The sequence below is a fragment of the Nannospalax galili genome, unplaced genomic scaffold (genome assembly GCF_000622305.1).
Source record: "Nannospalax galili isolate Female #2095 unplaced genomic scaffold, S.galili_v1.0 scaffold54, whole genome shotgun sequence".
NCBI classification, from domain to species: domain Eukaryota; kingdom Metazoa; phylum Chordata; class Mammalia; order Rodentia; family Spalacidae; genus Nannospalax; species Nannospalax galili.
In genome coordinates, this window is record NW_008341028.1 from 6103764 (window position 1) to 6120167 (window position 16404).

The window sequence follows — 16404 nt, forward strand, 5'->3', positions numbered from 1 at the left end:
GCATGTTTGAAGAAATGCATATAATATTGAAAAACTTACAACAAACTCTGAGAGAAAGTATGTGTTTTGGGCTGAATTGACCATACTACAGTCATTCAGTGATGATTTTTCCCTAATAAATACATAAAAATATCAATAAAAAATTCAGTATTGACCTCCATCATTATACAGTTACCTTCTAAAATTACATTTACTATACATTATATCATTTTTGCCACTTACTTTATCCCTTCCTCACCATTTATTCTTATTCTTATATGAACTATTTTTTGAGACAGGGTCTCGCTGTAGCCCCAGCTGTCTTGGAACTCACAGAGACCCACCTGCCTCTGCTTCCTGAGTGCTGGGATTAAAGGCATGTGCCACCATGTCCAGCCTTAAAAAATATTTTATTATTTTTATTTTATGTGTATGAGTGTTTTGCCTGTATGTATATAAAGACATTACATGCATGCAATGCTCTGCAGGGGCCAGAAGAGTGTATTGGATCCCTTGGAACTGGAGTTATGGATGGTTGTTAGCTGCCATGTGGGTGCTGGGAATCAAACCTGGGTCCTCTGGCAAAACAGCAAGTGGTCTTTACCACTGAGCCATCTCTCCAGTCCCTTATTTCTTTTTAAAATAGTGTGTGTGTGTCTGTGTGTATGTGTGTCTGTGTGGGGGTTTGTACACATGAATGCAGTGCCCATAGAGGCCAGAAGAGAGCATCATATCCCTCAAAGCTAGAGTTGCAGGCAGTTGTGACCCACTTAATATGCATGCTGGGAGCTGTACTCTGGTCCTCTGGAAGGGCAGTACATGCTCTTAACCTCTAAGTCATTTTTACAGTCCCCTCTTTATAAGTGCTCCCATTTTCAGTCCATTTCTCACTCTGTGAAGGTATATGTGTGAACAGGAAAAATTATCATAAAAGGAACTACTATTAGAAAAAATTGACAAAAGAGTCTAAGGGGAAGTTATCAATAACATCCCATCCTCAAAAGTGGCATCAAAGCTAAATAACAAATTTAGAGCTGCCTTTTAAAAAAGGCAATAACTACTAACGTGAAGGACAGGTTTGAAAACAAGTTTTAATTTCAGTTTCATTAAGTTGAATGGTTTAAATATTCACTTTAGCTGGATGTGGTTGTGCACACCTTTAATCTCAGCACTCAAGAACAGAGGCAGGCAGATCTCTGTGAGATAGAGACCAGTCTGGTCTACATAGTGAGTTTCAGCTCAGATGGGCTACAGGTCCTGTCTAATTTTTTTTTAAAGGAATTTATCTGAGCCACACTGTACAAACCCCAGGCTACCTTTGCAAATTCAAATTTAGTTACTCTCACAGAACACTCCTATTCAAATGGTCAACTCCAGTGAAATATTTAAGAACTGCTCTATGAAGCTTTGCCCATAAAAGACTGACATTTTCTATTCTTAGGCTTCAAGAATATCCAACACGTACTCTATGATTAACATATTAATACTGTAATGATTTCTTTGAACATTTACTCTTCTCAACTAAAGTATGAACTCAAGAGTAAACAATGTAGCATCTCCATCTCTGTAAATACCTGTTTTAGCACAGTCCCTGGCATTAAGCAAGCAGTCAGTAAATCCTTGTTAAATAAAGACTGTCACACCGAGGATATAGCTCAATGGTGGAGCACTTGCCTACCCTATATTCAATCAGCCCTGGGAAAAAAAAGAATGTCATAATTTTTAATAATGTTATTAAGGCCAGATATAGTGGGATGCACCTATGGTCGTAGCACTAAGGAGGATTATAAGTTGGAAACCAGCATGGCTACAGAGCAAGTCTAAAGCCACTCTGAGCCACATAGTGAGACTCTGACTCAAAGATGCTTTTTAAAATTTAATATAAGGTTAATAAGGAGAGCATATATTAATATACATGTATTCATAAAATGATTCAAATCCCAAATTCTATATACAGAAGCTAAAAAATTACCTCTATCTCCATTGTTTTTTCTTCCTGAAAAGAGGAGAAATTTTCATTGTCTTTCATAATAATCACTTATGGATTGGGGTGAAAGAGTTTAAGTTCTTTGTTATTATGTAAAGACACTGTGAGGTTTCTTTTAATTTCAGTAAAAATTTAACTTTACATCATTGAGTATTCTTCTCTAATTACCACCTTTTGGACTGTTCATTTAGTATACACACCTGTCCTCAGGAAGCTATATGTTCTGTATCCATTCCTTTTCCATAAAACTGGGACTGGAAGTCATGTTCTAGGAGACCTTGGTTTCATTTGTCATAGCTGACTGGACCAGACATAGAGAACTTTCCTCATACTGGATTTCTTCCTAGGAGCTTAGAATGGGATCACAGAACCATGAACCAACATATAACTTTAAGAGTCAGAAGACATGTCTAGCCACACACAGTGGTGTAAGACAACAGGCAGAGAGACAAAAATGAAGTGAACAAGTCAGGAAAAGTGGAGGAATCACGCTGGCCCAGAGTGGTAAGACAACAACGGCCTATTACTAAGACATTTCCAGCCCCTGATCTCATATATTTAGGAGGTTTGGTTGTACTTTTATCCCGAGGTACTGTGAAATCTTACTTTTAAGTGAGTGGGTTTGAAAATTTTGTTTCTACTACCTACAAACAAAATAATTTTGATTAAACAACTCCTCCTCCCAAAAAGTAACAGGCATGGTAGCTTCTTGCTCCTGTAATCCCAGAAATTTGGAGGAGGCAGAGACAAGAAGGTTATTCCACATTCAAGGCCTGCCTGGTCTGCCTAGGGAGTTTCAGGCCAGCCAGAGCTAGAACGAACACATACACACACATACACACACACACACACACACACACACACACACACACACACATTAAGGAATATCAAAATATTAATCAGAAAAAATAGCCATTGAACTAGAATCTTCAATCATTCCTTAGCCTAAAATATTCACCAACCACAGCAGATTCAAACATCCTATAAATCCAACTTCAGTATAATTATCAACACATCAATATGAATAAAATACTACTAACAAAGCTAGGGATGGAGCTCAATGGTACAGCACTTACCTAGCAAGTCCATGGCCCCAGGTTCAATCCCTAACACCCCCTCTACACACACAATAAATTAAAACAAAATACTATCACGAAGTTCTAAATTAAGAAAAAAAGAAAATCAGATTAAGGGATAGGGAATACCTTAGCGCTATGCTAACAAATTTTCTTTTTGAGACAGTGTCTCACTATTAGTCCAGGCTGGTCTAGAACTCAAGATCTTGCCTCAGCCTCCAGAATGCTGGGATTTTACAGGCATGTGTCACTGCACCGGCTTGAGTAAATTATTTTTTACTGAAAAATAGTATCATTAACTACAATCTTGACTGAAAAGAGGGTGAGGTACAGCTTTTCTGTTGATGTTACCCAGTTCTATATAACAAGCTAAAATATAATTCCAGTTTTCTCCATTCATCTGCATCCATTTCTTTAAAAAAAATATGGCACTTCAAGGTCTTTAAGTTACTCAATGCTAAGACAGTGACCTTTAAAAAAGGCATTTCTGAATACCACAATCATTTTATGGTATTAGCTTCCAAAACAAGATTGATATATTAGGCTTTCATTTTAATTTGATATTAGTTTGTTAGATTTTCCTTTAGAAATTTAAGACTTTTTAAACAACAAAAAAAAAAATCTAGTTTCTCTGGTAAATTTTCAAATGGACACTGAAGAATGAATACCAGTAATTTGTATTGTTCCTAAGTTCAAAATAAGACAAACTTACTTCATAATAAAAAATAGTGAGACTTAGAAAAACTTACAAATTTAACAGTAAGTTCAGAGATAAAAATAAAACAAATGGGCTCAGCAGTTAAGAGCACTGGCTGCTCTTGCAGAAGACCTGGGTTCGATTCCTAGCATCCACATGGCAGTTAACAACCATCTGTAACTCCAGTTCCAGGGTATCCGGCTCCCTCTTCTGACCTCTGCAGGCACTGCATGACATGGGTGCACTTAGATATATGCAGGCATATACTCACACATAAAATAATAAAATATTAAAAAATAAAACAAACAGTACTATCAATTTGCCAAGATTATATAGTTGGTATTCAGAACAAAATGAGAGATGTTAAATTTGGGGCAAAAAGAAAGGATTCTGAAATAATCAAAAATTATTGTAAGTAAACAAGTCTTAATCATTTATCCCATAATGGAAGCAGAGACACTGATCATTTTTACTGACTTACATTGCCTTAGAAAGTGTTTAGGATTATCCAGTATTCTGATCATTTTATTTTAAAACAGTGAAGGAATACTGAGCATGTCTAGCTCAGAAGTAAAAAGTTTTACTGTTTTCTCATTCTACCCCTTTGTTCAATCCTGTCGTATTTAATACACATTGGAAAAGGCTGGTTAAATGCAGTACAGATTAAGTGTAGCTTAAAAGTAAATTCCTAGAGTTCAAGCAGTACTACTAAGAAAAGTATGCTGAATTTTAAATAAGCAACTAATTATGTAGTATAATTAAGAAATGCTAATTACCACTAATGTCAACTTCAAATGTGTGGCAAGATGCCAAATGTTGCAGTTGCTAGAAAAGGGGATGATAGTCAACTTGCCACCACATTCTGAAAAACTAGAAATGGATCTTTCATTTTAAGATTCAGGTTTCCTTGGTTTATTCCTTCACTCATTAATTCAAAACCTAATGGGGGAAACAGACATATAAATTAAAATATTCTAAGGCTAATAATAGCTTGAATAGATTACTCACTAAATATCTGAAATCCTATTTTAACTTTATTTGCATTAACAAATTTAAACCTCACAACTTTATAAATGCATCATTTCCCCCACTTTACATAGAAAGAAAAAGTAGAGAACAGAAAAACCAGCTTTCAATCCCACATAGACATCCTCAACCACTTGATACTGCTTCTCTAATATACTAACTGACCTAACAAATTCTTTTTTTCAATTATTTACTTTCTGTGTGTGCACCTGCATGCCACAATATATACATGCATGCAGGTAGGTGTGTGTGTGTGTATATGTATGTGTAGGACAGAGGACAACCTGAGAGTCAATTCTTTCCCTATACCACAAAGGTCCTGGGGATCAAACTCAAGTTGTCAGGGCTTGGCATCAAGTGCCTTTACCCACTGAGCTATCTTGCCAGCCCCTCTACAAATTCTTACTGAGTGCTTGAGACAGAACACAATAATTGTAGATTATTCCAGGAGGGACTCAATAATACAGACAAGCATATATCTAAAAAAGGCTTTCTGGAGAAGTAATGCCTTAACTAATTCTTAAAAGATATAAATGAGTTAGCTAGATAAAATAGAAAGGGAAGGGAGAAATAAAGGCATTCCAGGCAGAAGGACCACAGAAGCAGTGCAGCATTCCAGAAATAACATGTATATTCAGGGATCTTCAAAAAGTGGTTCTGTATGGCTAGTGTTAAGAAATGGAAAGCAGAAATTACAGGAGTTAAGATTAGAGAGCCAGTCAGAGGCTAAATCATGGAGAATTTTGATGACATGGTAAGGAGTTCTGGCTTCATCCACTTGACAATGGAGTCCGGGAGTAATTTTCAGATTGGTGTTTTAGACATACCATCCTGGCAATTCTGAAAATGTGAAGTTCAGAGAAACAAAACTGAAAACAAGAAAACCAGAAAGAAGGTAAAGAAACAGTTCCTAATAAGGAAAAGGTTGGACTAAGGATTCTACAAAAGTTTCTGACCCAAAAATGGTTTATTGGCTAGTGAGATGGCTCATCTTGCCACCAAATCTGATGACCCGAGTTCGATATCTGGAACTATAGGGTGGAAGGAGAGAAATGACTAGAGCAAATTGTCCTCTGACCTCCACATGTAGGCACATGCATGTGCACTCTGACACACACACACACACACACACACACACACAGAAATAATAAATAAATAAATAAATAAATTTAAAAGTATTTAGCAAGTAACCTGGGCATTGGTCAGGATTTGGCTACGCTACATAGTGAGTTGGAGGCCAGCCTGGGATATATGAGACCCTGTATCAAAAACAAAACAAAGTTGGGTGTGGTGGTGCATGCCTTTAATCCCAGTACTATGGAGGCAGAGGCAGAGGCAGAGGTGGATCTCTGTGAGATCAAAGCCAGCCTGGTCAAGTTCCAGGCCAGCTGAGGCCTCAGGGACAGCCTGTCTCAAAAACAAAACAAAAAGAAAAAACACCACCAAACCAAACAAAATGATTTAGCAGATAAATTCAGATTTCAGTAAATGAAGAGATATGAAGAGAGTTGAAGACAGGAAGGATTGATACATGATTCCTAAAAGCCTCATCCTTGGGTGATAAAGTCAATAGTGGTCCAAGGTATCTTTGAAATATAACAGATCAAAGCAAAATTTGAGTATGTAAATAAATTCATTTTGGACCAGAGTTTGAGGTGAAGATGATAAGTAAGCAGTTAGATAGGCACTGCAATCTGAATCCACATTGGTAATTGTTCCAAGAGATTTAGAAACTTCAAAACAAAATATAAAAACAAGCTTCTCTAATATTTGTAAATATCCTGAAGAACATTTTAAAATAAGCAAAACAATATTTCCCAAATAAATAATAAAAGCTCAAAAAATATGTAAAGGAGGGGCTAAAGAGATGGCTCAGCAAGTTAAGGGTCCTTGCTGGGCAATCATGAGGGTCAGAGTTCAGATCCCAGCTCTCACATAACAAGCCAGGCATCCTATTCATGCCTGTAACCTCAGATCTGAAGGAAGTGGAGACAAGAATATCACTGTGGTTTGCTGGCTTCTGGACTGGAGGAGAAAACACCAGTTTCAGGTACAGGGAGAGATCCTGCCCCAGATGAATAGGGAGAGAGTGTAGAGGAAGACATCTGATGCCCTCTTCTAGCCTTCTCATGCATGCATAGGTGTTCATAGTCCCCACTCACATGTACATATACACAAATAAATCTAAGAAAAATATGTAAAGGAGAGGTACATCCAAATCACGGAAGAGACAGCAAAAAATGTAAATACTCAAAAGGTGAAGAGAAATAAACACAGAACAAAAGTGAAATGCTATTTTACAATAATCAGACTGGTAAAAAACAAATTCTGACATTTGGAAAGGATATAGAGATTTAGAAATTGGTTGTTAATTATTCTATAAATACCTTATAAAGGGAAAACTTTTTTTGTCCTAGGACCCAGCAATTTCACAACCAGGTGCATAACCTGGAAATATTCTGACGCATTGTGTTAAGAGATAGAGGGATGTTAATGGGGCAATGTTTATACAGACAAAACATGAAAACAGAGAAAATGCGCATCACTGGAAGAAATGACAAATCAGCAGTATATTCATTCCATGGAAACTTACACAGCAATAAAAATTAACTAAACCTAAAGTATCAATAAAGATGGAATAAAATGAAAATTATTCAAAATGTGTATTCCATATAAATAACTACTTAAATTTACCAGTGCATGGAAAAAAGAAAAAAAGTGCCAGACATGGTAGACATAGTTTTATTCAAATTTACATAAACAAATTCAAGTGATTTTTTTTTTTTTTTTGGTTTTTTTGAGACAGGGTCTCTCTGTAGCTCCAGCTGTCCTGGAACTCACTATATAGACCAGGCTGGCCTTGAACTCACAGAGATCTGCCTGCCTCTGCCTTCCAGGAGTGCTGGGATTAAAGGTGTGCCACCACACCCGGGTATTCATGTGATTTTTACAACCCTATGAGATCCCTGTTTGCTAGAGATAAGACCACTAAAGGCTGTAGCGTAAATAATTTACCTAAGGTCACAAAAGCATTAAATAGTAAAGCCAAGATTCAAACCAATGAAATATTGCTCCAATCCACACTGACTTTAAGTATTCAGTAGTCTACAAAGTAATGGGTCTCATCATGACATTTTCATACATGTGTTATTATACTTTGTTCTCATTCATTCCTCTCCAAACACCCAGAGTAGAGTTTAATGTGTTGGTGTACTCCTATAATTCCAGCTCTGGGGAAGTGGGGGTAGAAGAATTAGGAGTTCAAAGCTGACACAGGCTACCCAGAAGAATGCTAGACTGTTCATGTATATGGGTTATAAATTGGGAAGGGAGATGAAGATGGAGGAATGAAACTGGAAAGAACAAAAACTATTTTAACTTCATATAAAGTTCTACACTGCTTTTAGAATTCAGTCTGGTTACTATGATACACATAATTCTATATTACATATCTGAAGCAAAATGAAAAATGTTAACATTTTATATGTGGGCAAGTGGGTGTATATTATATACTTTGCTAATTGTCTTTATTTTTAAAACTTTTCAAGAAGAAAAATGTCTCATCTACAAAACCATGTTTATGGCTGAGTATGGCAGTCTTGACTATAATCCCTGCTGTCAGAAGAAGGAGGAAGAAAGAAAGTTCAAGACCAGTCTGAGCTACATAGGGAGAAACTGTCTCAAAAAAAACTAGTCGAGGGGTGTGGGGAGGTAGCTCATCAGGTAAAGTGCTTGCTGCACAAGAACTAAGTTTTGATTTCTAGTACCCACGTCTGTAACTATAGCGCTGGATGCGTGGCAGAGGTGGGCGGATCTCAGGAGCTCACTGGCCAGTCAGTCTAGCCTAATGGTGGGCTCTGGGTTCAGTGAGAGGTACTCTTTCAAAAGATAAGGTGACTGAGGAAGACATTCAATGCTGACCTCTGGCCTCTATTCGAGTGCGTGTGTGTCAGTGTGTGTGTGGGGGGGGGTGTGCACGCACACACACATGCACGCACGCACTAACCAAACAAGTTACCACAAAAATTAAACACATTTCTCATTTTCATATTTCAGGTTTTACTTAAAAGCAGCTTAACTGGAATTTATATGTTTATTCACTTTAACATAAGTATGAAAATGAATTTTTCTTCTTACTCTTCTTACTCATTTTGATGACTTACTACTTTTAGTGAAAATAAAGTACAGTCCTAGGGGAACACTTTCCATGATATCTTTCTCTTTACTTGATAGTTGCTCTCTCTTATTTTCTACTTGTGACTATTTAACAGGAGAAAGAGCCAAGAGCATGGCATGCATTTAAAAACACTAACAATCATAGATGAACATATTAACACATCCAGTCCTGAATTCTCCAACCTGCAAACAAACGTTCCAAAATGCATTTGAAAAATGGGTGTCTAGAACTCAAGAGTTTCCCACTAGGAAAACTACAGAATATACGAGGCCCAAGACACAAGCTGAGTGTTAGCAGAGAAACAGGAAAACCAGAGGACACATTATGTGCTGGTGGCCAAGAAAAGAAAACAAAAACAAAGGTTCTCAGGCAGTTTAAGGGCAGAAATCACATTTCATCCACCTTTGTTTCCTCAGTAACTAGCAAAATATTGGTGGCATCTCTTACACATTCATATGTCATTGCCTAACAACTGATGAAGTCATGAAGACAAGGCCAAGTTTATCATCAATAGGTGGAACTGTCAACAAAGAACAATTTGGTGCAGGGAACAAATGGAACCCAAAGTTGGGAGAGAAGTAATGCACATGAAGGCAAAATATCTATGGATGCACAACTATTTCAAGGTTGGTGCTGATAATTCGCCCAAATAACCGGTTGTTTCTGTTGTTGTGAGCTGCAAATATATACCATATTTTGAGTTGTCTTTGCTGACAATAAGGCACTTGCCTTGTTGGAGTCATGGTGATTTAGATTTTCAGTATTTTCTCCTATAACCTTTTAATGTCTTTGTGTCTGTGTGATTTTAAGAGTAATAATCTCATGGAGTATGGTGGCATACGTCTATAATCCCAGCACTGAGGTGGCTGAGACAGGAGGCTCCTGGGTTCCAGGGCGGGTTGAACTACATAGAAAGGTCCTATCTCAAAAAATAACTTTTTTCATTGTTACAGTAACTCCCTATGCAAATGGATTCTCAAATACAAAGTTCTGCACTGCTCTTTTGTAATTCAACATGATACCAATAGTATACAGTAATAAAAGTATGGCTGAACTCCTACCCCACCCCACCAATCCTACTAAATAATAACCAATCTAGGGCATTAAAAAAAACAGGCAAATAAAAAAGGGAGAAAAGTTGATTCACTTTTCTTTAGTCTCTCTTTTCTCCTCCAGTAGGAAAGAGAAAAATCCCACAAAGATAAGTCTCTGACATCGCAGAAAGCAAAAATAGCAAGTCCATTTTCCTGTTGGAGCCACTTATGTTTTCCACTTACAATAATGAGCCATCACTTTGAATAAGAGAACAGGATTTGTACTATAACACCTTCAGCAGTGGTTATGAAAAACTAGGTTTTCCCAGTATCAGGACCTTTAGATTCTACAAACAACTAAAGGTAATGTAATTGGCATCACACAGTAAGTAACTAATAAGTTCTTCTCTGTTACAATTTTTACTACTTACCAATGAATTAGTACAATGTATTCTTCCCTTCCTTCTTATAGCCTCCCCATTACACTAAACACTATTCAAGTCACCAGAAGCCAGACAACAGTTCCAGGAACTTAAGAATCAAAAACTATTTAAGCCAATGATAATTCATGTGGAAAAGTTCAACACAAATTAGGATCAGCTTCCTGGCTCTCTTGAACAAACAGAAAACTGACATTGCTTCACCAAACTTCAAAAATGTAAATTTGCACATATAAGCTTAAAACTCGAGTCAAAATTTACTTATTTAATAGGCTGATGTCAAGATCAGTTAACTTCCCTCACAAACACATTCTTTTAAAATTCCACAGTGAAGTATGTCTGTGTTTAATCACTCAGAAAAATAAAATTATGTAACATTTATAGAATGATGATGGTAACTATATGTTATTCCAGGCTCCTGCCCAGAGCTGCAGCTCAAAGGAAACTGGGAAAAAGAAAAGCTGCCCCAAATGTTTATTACTTTTCCCCCAAACAAAACAAAGTCCCCATAAAAGAAGCCAAATACAATCTTTTATAAGTTCAATTAAGGTTCAAATGGCTCAGAAATTCTATTCATTTTTTTCAGAAGCCGTAGCCCAGAACTACTACTGTAAACATAAACTGAACAACTTGCTCAAGAAGTCTTACTTATTAATCGATCTTAGGTACCTCAGAGACTACTTTTTATAATAATCTCAAATGCATTACAATATATTAGTGTAACCTGGGCTACGATGTTTACAGGTGTCTCCAACATCCTTCCCCCAAGAAAAAAAGGATAGAATGGGGTAGGCAGAAAACAGGAGGCTCTATATACACTAAATGAAAGTTGTCATATAATATTGTTTCTTTTATGCTCTGGCTCTCCTTTTCACTCATGTATAATACATTTTAAAGAATAACATATTCATTGAGTAACACAATTCCTGCCCTCCCGAGTCTCTGGCTGCCTGGCACGCGTTTTGCCCTCAAATAAATACACGCCTGTTGACGGATGCCTGCTTTGCAAACAAGATATAACTGTCCTATAAGGAAAAACAACAAAACAAAACAAAAAACTCTCTCTAAGGCTCTGAGGCCGGAACCATAGTGCTGAATGGAAAACACTGGAGCAACAACAGCAAAATCTTCCAGCACGTCCTGTCATTTTAAAAAGCACGGTAACGAAAAGCAATAGCTGAGACCCAATTTTAGGTCACAAGCTTTCCCCCTCTCTTTTCTCCTCCCCTTCCCCCTTTTCTCCCCAGAAAGAGATAAAACTTCAAAGGGAATAGCGATGACCAGGAATTTTACACAAACACACACACACACACACACACACACTCGGGGTGGGGGGCGGAGACGGGTTTAAAAAAAAAAAAAAGCTGGCCAACTTGGCTCCCGTAGATCCCCAGCCCGGGCGGAGGCTGGGGCATCTGGGCAGAGCAGCAGCGGGAAAGCGGCCCCGGGCTCGGCGGAGCCGCTACGGGTTTGAAACCCGGAGCAGGTGGGATTCCGGGAAGACACCTCCGACTTACGTAACCGGTCTGTCAAAATCCCAGCTCCGGACCTCCCCCCGGCCCGCCCCCGCCCCATCACCTCAACAACAGCAGCCCCAGGCCAGGCGCGAGTGGCAAATCTGGAAGGAGCGCCCGCAGCTCCGCGCGCGTCCCGCCCTCTGCAGCGGCTTTCCATCCCCGGCGGCCCCCAGAGCCCCTCGGTGGAGCAACCGGCGCCGACTGGCCCTCGGAGTCCCACCGCCCAGCTCCCGCGTCTCCCCGCCTGTCACCTCCTCAGGGCCGTGACAGCTCCCCGCGCCACCGCCGCCCGCGACGCGGCCCCGGCCACTCACCCCCAAGCTGGCCCCACGCGGGCGCCGGGAGAGCGTGAGGCGCAGCGCGCGATCCCCTTACGCGCGGCAAGCGGGACACGAGGGGGCTGAATGCTGCGGTGCTCACAGCCAGCTTAGCTCGTCTCCCCGCCCGGCGCTCCGCCCTGCCGTCTCAGTCAGACGGGACTCCCCCCTCCCCGCGCGGCTGCCGCTGCCTCCGCCTCTTTCCTCGGCTGCAGCCACCGAAGCCGCCGAAGCGGACGCCATCTTGGGAGTGACGGACAAGGCAGAGAGGGTGGGAGCTGTGGTCCCGAGGACCAATCAAAGACCGAGTCTGGCACAGGAGGCAGGAGAGGGCCGAGCTAGGGGTGGGAGGTCTAGCAGTCCTAACACCGTCGCTCAAGTGGGCGGGGATGGTGGGCCGGGCCAAGCTGGGATGGCTCGTGACGTGCGGTGTAGTTGGGGAAACGCGTCGTGGTTCCCCTTTGGGTTGGGAGATCCTGAGTCCCGGGCGAACGTGGGCGAGACGTACTGTACCTTCCCCTTTCGCCGCCCCGAGGCACAAGGATCCAGCTCGGGCCCCCGAACCTGCTTTTAACTTCCTCCTCAGCACTGCCTGGAGAGTTGCCTAGCTGGAGCTTGGTGTGGCGGTCGGAGCTGTGGTTCACCCACCCATGGCACTCCGATTCTGCAGGAAACCCCCCTGAGCGGTTAGCAACCACCGGTAGCTTTCAGTCACGAGATAGACGGTCAGGGCAAACCGGGAATTCAGAGGGGTTCTCTGAAAGGCACGTTGGTAAAACACCAATTGTTGACTGAAAGGGGTGTCCATTACTTTGATTAATTGGATATGGCCTACTTAAACCAGGCTATGGATCTCCACCGTTAATGGCTATTGGCAGGCTGCCTCTGAAAAATGAGGATAATAAAGGTTGATTACCCCGACAGGGTTACTCTGAGCGTTAAATACTATAGTGTTTGTGAAGGGTACATAGTGCCTAAAAGTACTGAACAATGTTAGCTGTTATTCCAAGGACCAATGATGGAAAAAATAGGACCTTAAAAATTCCTCTAGGTTCAAGTCAACGTGTACAAAACTTCATCCCTTTTACTAACCGAGATTACAGTTTTATTTTTTACTACCTCTTAGAAGTTCATCCATTCGGTCAACATTGTTGGAAACCCCAGTAGAGGGGATACAGTGGTCTGGAACCAGGAAAGGTCTGCCTTCAGGGAGTTGCAGCCTAGTGGGAGAAGCGCAACAATAAACAAATACTTCACATTTGGAGACTAAAATCTATGAGAAGAATTCTGGGATAGCAAATAACCGAAACCAGAGTGGTCAAAGGTAGGCCCATCTGAAGAACAAAAAGAAGCCAGTCATGGGAAAAAGGCTCTGGGGAATTCTGTACTGCAGATTGTGCAGAGAGCCTGCCAGTAGGGCAGAGCTTGGCTATTAGAACCTAGTGGAGTCCATGCTTCTGGGAAATCCATTTTGCCAGTAGAAGTCTTTCAGAAGCTTGGAGAGGGAGTTGAGGGCTCAATTTTACAAGACCTAGGAAGACATAGAAATAAGGTTGACCTTTATTCTAACTGCAGACTGAAGCCATTGAAAGGTAAGTAGGAGGCAAAGGAGATGGGGACAGTGATGTTTGTAGTGTGATGTGTGTATTTATATCGCAGGCAATATATGGACCAGAGGACCGGATTTAAAGTTTTTTGTTTTTAATCTGAGTTTCCCTGAATTATATATTCCGGTCTTCAGTTTTCATTGATTAAAAATGGGTACACATCAGACAAATTGTGCACAGAAAAACACACTACTTTCACTGAAATTATTAAATATTATTTTGAAGTGTTTTGTGACATTATAATGTATAAATTAGTCAGCCTTAGTCATTTCTGCAGAATGTGTAATTTTTTGGTCTTTTTGAGACAGGGTCTCCCTGTAGTCCCAGCTCTCCTGGAACTCACTATGTAGACCAGGTTGGCCTTGAACTCACAGAGATCCACCTGCCTCTGCCTCCCAAGTGCTAGGATTAAAGGCATGCGCTATCACACCAGGCTTTTTTTTTTTTTAATGGTATGAGTGTATTGCCTGCATATATGTGAGTGCACCCGTGTTGTGCAGTGCCACGGAGGTCAGAAGAGGGCTTCGGATTCCCCTGGAACTGGAGTTAAGGATGGCTTGTAGCTGCCATGTGGGTGCTGGGACTCGAACCCAGGTCCTCTGCAAGAGCATTCAGTGCTCTTAACCGCTGAGCTTTCTCTCCAGCCCCACTATAGTTCAAATTTTTATTTTTATTATATATATATGAGTGTTTTGCCTGCATGTATGTATGTAAGTGTATCCGTGTCATGCAGTACCTACAGAGGTGTCAGATCCTCTGGAACTGGAGTTAAGGACAGTTGTCAGCTACCATGTGGGTGCTGGGAACATAATCCAGGTCCTCTGGAAGAGCAGCTAATGCTCTTAATTGCTGAGTCATCTCTCTAGCCCCCTAAATTATTTTAAATGATTAACTTTGTGTGTTCTAATAAACTAAAATCCTGTACCCTTTAAACAGTAACATTTAATTCTTCCCACCCTCCAACCAATGGCAACTATCTAGTATCTAAGGCATGAGTTTCTTTTAATGTATCTGGTGATCCAACCCTCAACCCCTAGAGATTAAAAAAAAAAAAATCAAACAAACATAGTCTTCTGTAGTACTATTTGCTTCATTTGAAAGGTTTCATGAGCCATATATTTTGGAAACCACCACCCAAGAAATAATGTTTTCAGTTCAGATGGTTACACATAATACCAATAAAGGATACTAATATAGAATGAATTAATTTTTGGTGCTGTAAAGCCATATTCCATAACCATAAAATGTGCTTATTGTCTGTAATTGTATGTGCCAAGATGGCCCAAACAAGAACCTGCCCCTCCTTTTATGTATTACTCTAAACGCATAGCTCAGTAATGCTATTAATTTTCATTAAAAAACAAAGCAAAAATGGGCATGGTGGCACACGCCTTTAGTCCCAGCACTTGGGAAGCAGAGGCAGGTAGATATTTGTGAATTCAAGGCCAGCCTGGTCTACTTAGTGAGTTCCAGGACAGCTGGGGCTACAGGGAGACCCTGTCTCAAAAAGACCAAAAAAGAAAAAAAAGCAAAAAAAAAAAAAAGCAAAAGGATAAAAGGACCAGGAGGTGGCTCAGCAAGTAAAAACACTTGCTACACAAGCCTGACAACCTGAGTCCAGTTCTCAGAACCCACATAAAGAGCCAGATGTTGTGGTGTGCATCTGTAATCCCAGCACTTCTACAGTGAGAGGATACATAAAGATAGAATTGCCTGCTCACCTGGAATATGCAGCTCAGTGTCAGAAACAGCAAGAGAAACCCTACCTCAACAGAGAGCTGACTCCCATAAGTTGTCCTCTGACCTCCACACAAGCACTATGGCATACACGTGCCCTCATTCAGACACCACACACACACACACATACGATTAAAAAATTAATGAAAAAATAGGGAACTGGAGAGATGACTCTGCAGTTAAGAGCACTGGCTACTCTTCCAGAGGACCTGGGTTCAGTTCCCAGCACCCACATGGTGACTAACAACCATCCACAACTCAAGTTCCAGGGGATCCGACACCCTTTTCTGACCTCTGCTGGCACCTGTACACACAGGTGCACTTATTATATACGTGTATGCAATACATTCATACACATAAAATAAAAATAAATAAAATATTAAAAAAAAAGAATGGGAAACCTTAGCACAGACCCACAACTGCTCAGTGTGCAGAGAATAAGAGACTGTGGAGTGTCGGTCCTAAGTGGGACAGCTGTATCACACTCCCTTTTTCCAAGGCCCAAGGATCATTGCAGAAGAGGAGACAGAAAGACTGTAAGAGCCAGAGGTAGTGGATGACTATAATGACACTGTTCTCAAGACACAACAGGGTAGTTGGACACATGAACTCAGAGCGGCTTTTGTCGGGAGCCATGCTTGACATAAGCATAGGAAAAAAGAAGTGTGCCACTTTAAGAGCTTCTGAGCTCTCTGCTTCAGTGGTCTGAGCCGGCAGGCTGTGCCTCCATGATTAATTAGGTCTTCTAGAAACTTAGTTTCGCTTCTGTCTTCGGGCACCAGAGTTGGTGATGTAATGCAGCTATGTGCT

General features: G+C 40.5%; 1 protein-coding gene across 8 annotated transcripts in view; it reads right to left on the reverse strand.

Annotated features, from left to right (window-relative positions):
- The window catches only part of Dennd4a (DENN domain containing 4A), a 148976-nt gene extending 136466 nt beyond the window's left edge, over positions 1–12510 (reverse strand). For 7 of the 8 annotated variants that reach the window (XM_029565000.1, XM_029564999.1, XM_029565003.1 and 4 more), the window contains exon 1: positions 12248–12510. The gene's annotated coding sequence lies outside the window, so the exon portion shown is untranslated. Of the gene's footprint in view, positions 1–2166; positions 2317–12247 lie in introns of all 8 variants that reach the window. The other variant, XM_029564998.1, reaches the window with a different exon arrangement.
- Positions 12511–16404: the final 3894 nt, after the last annotated feature.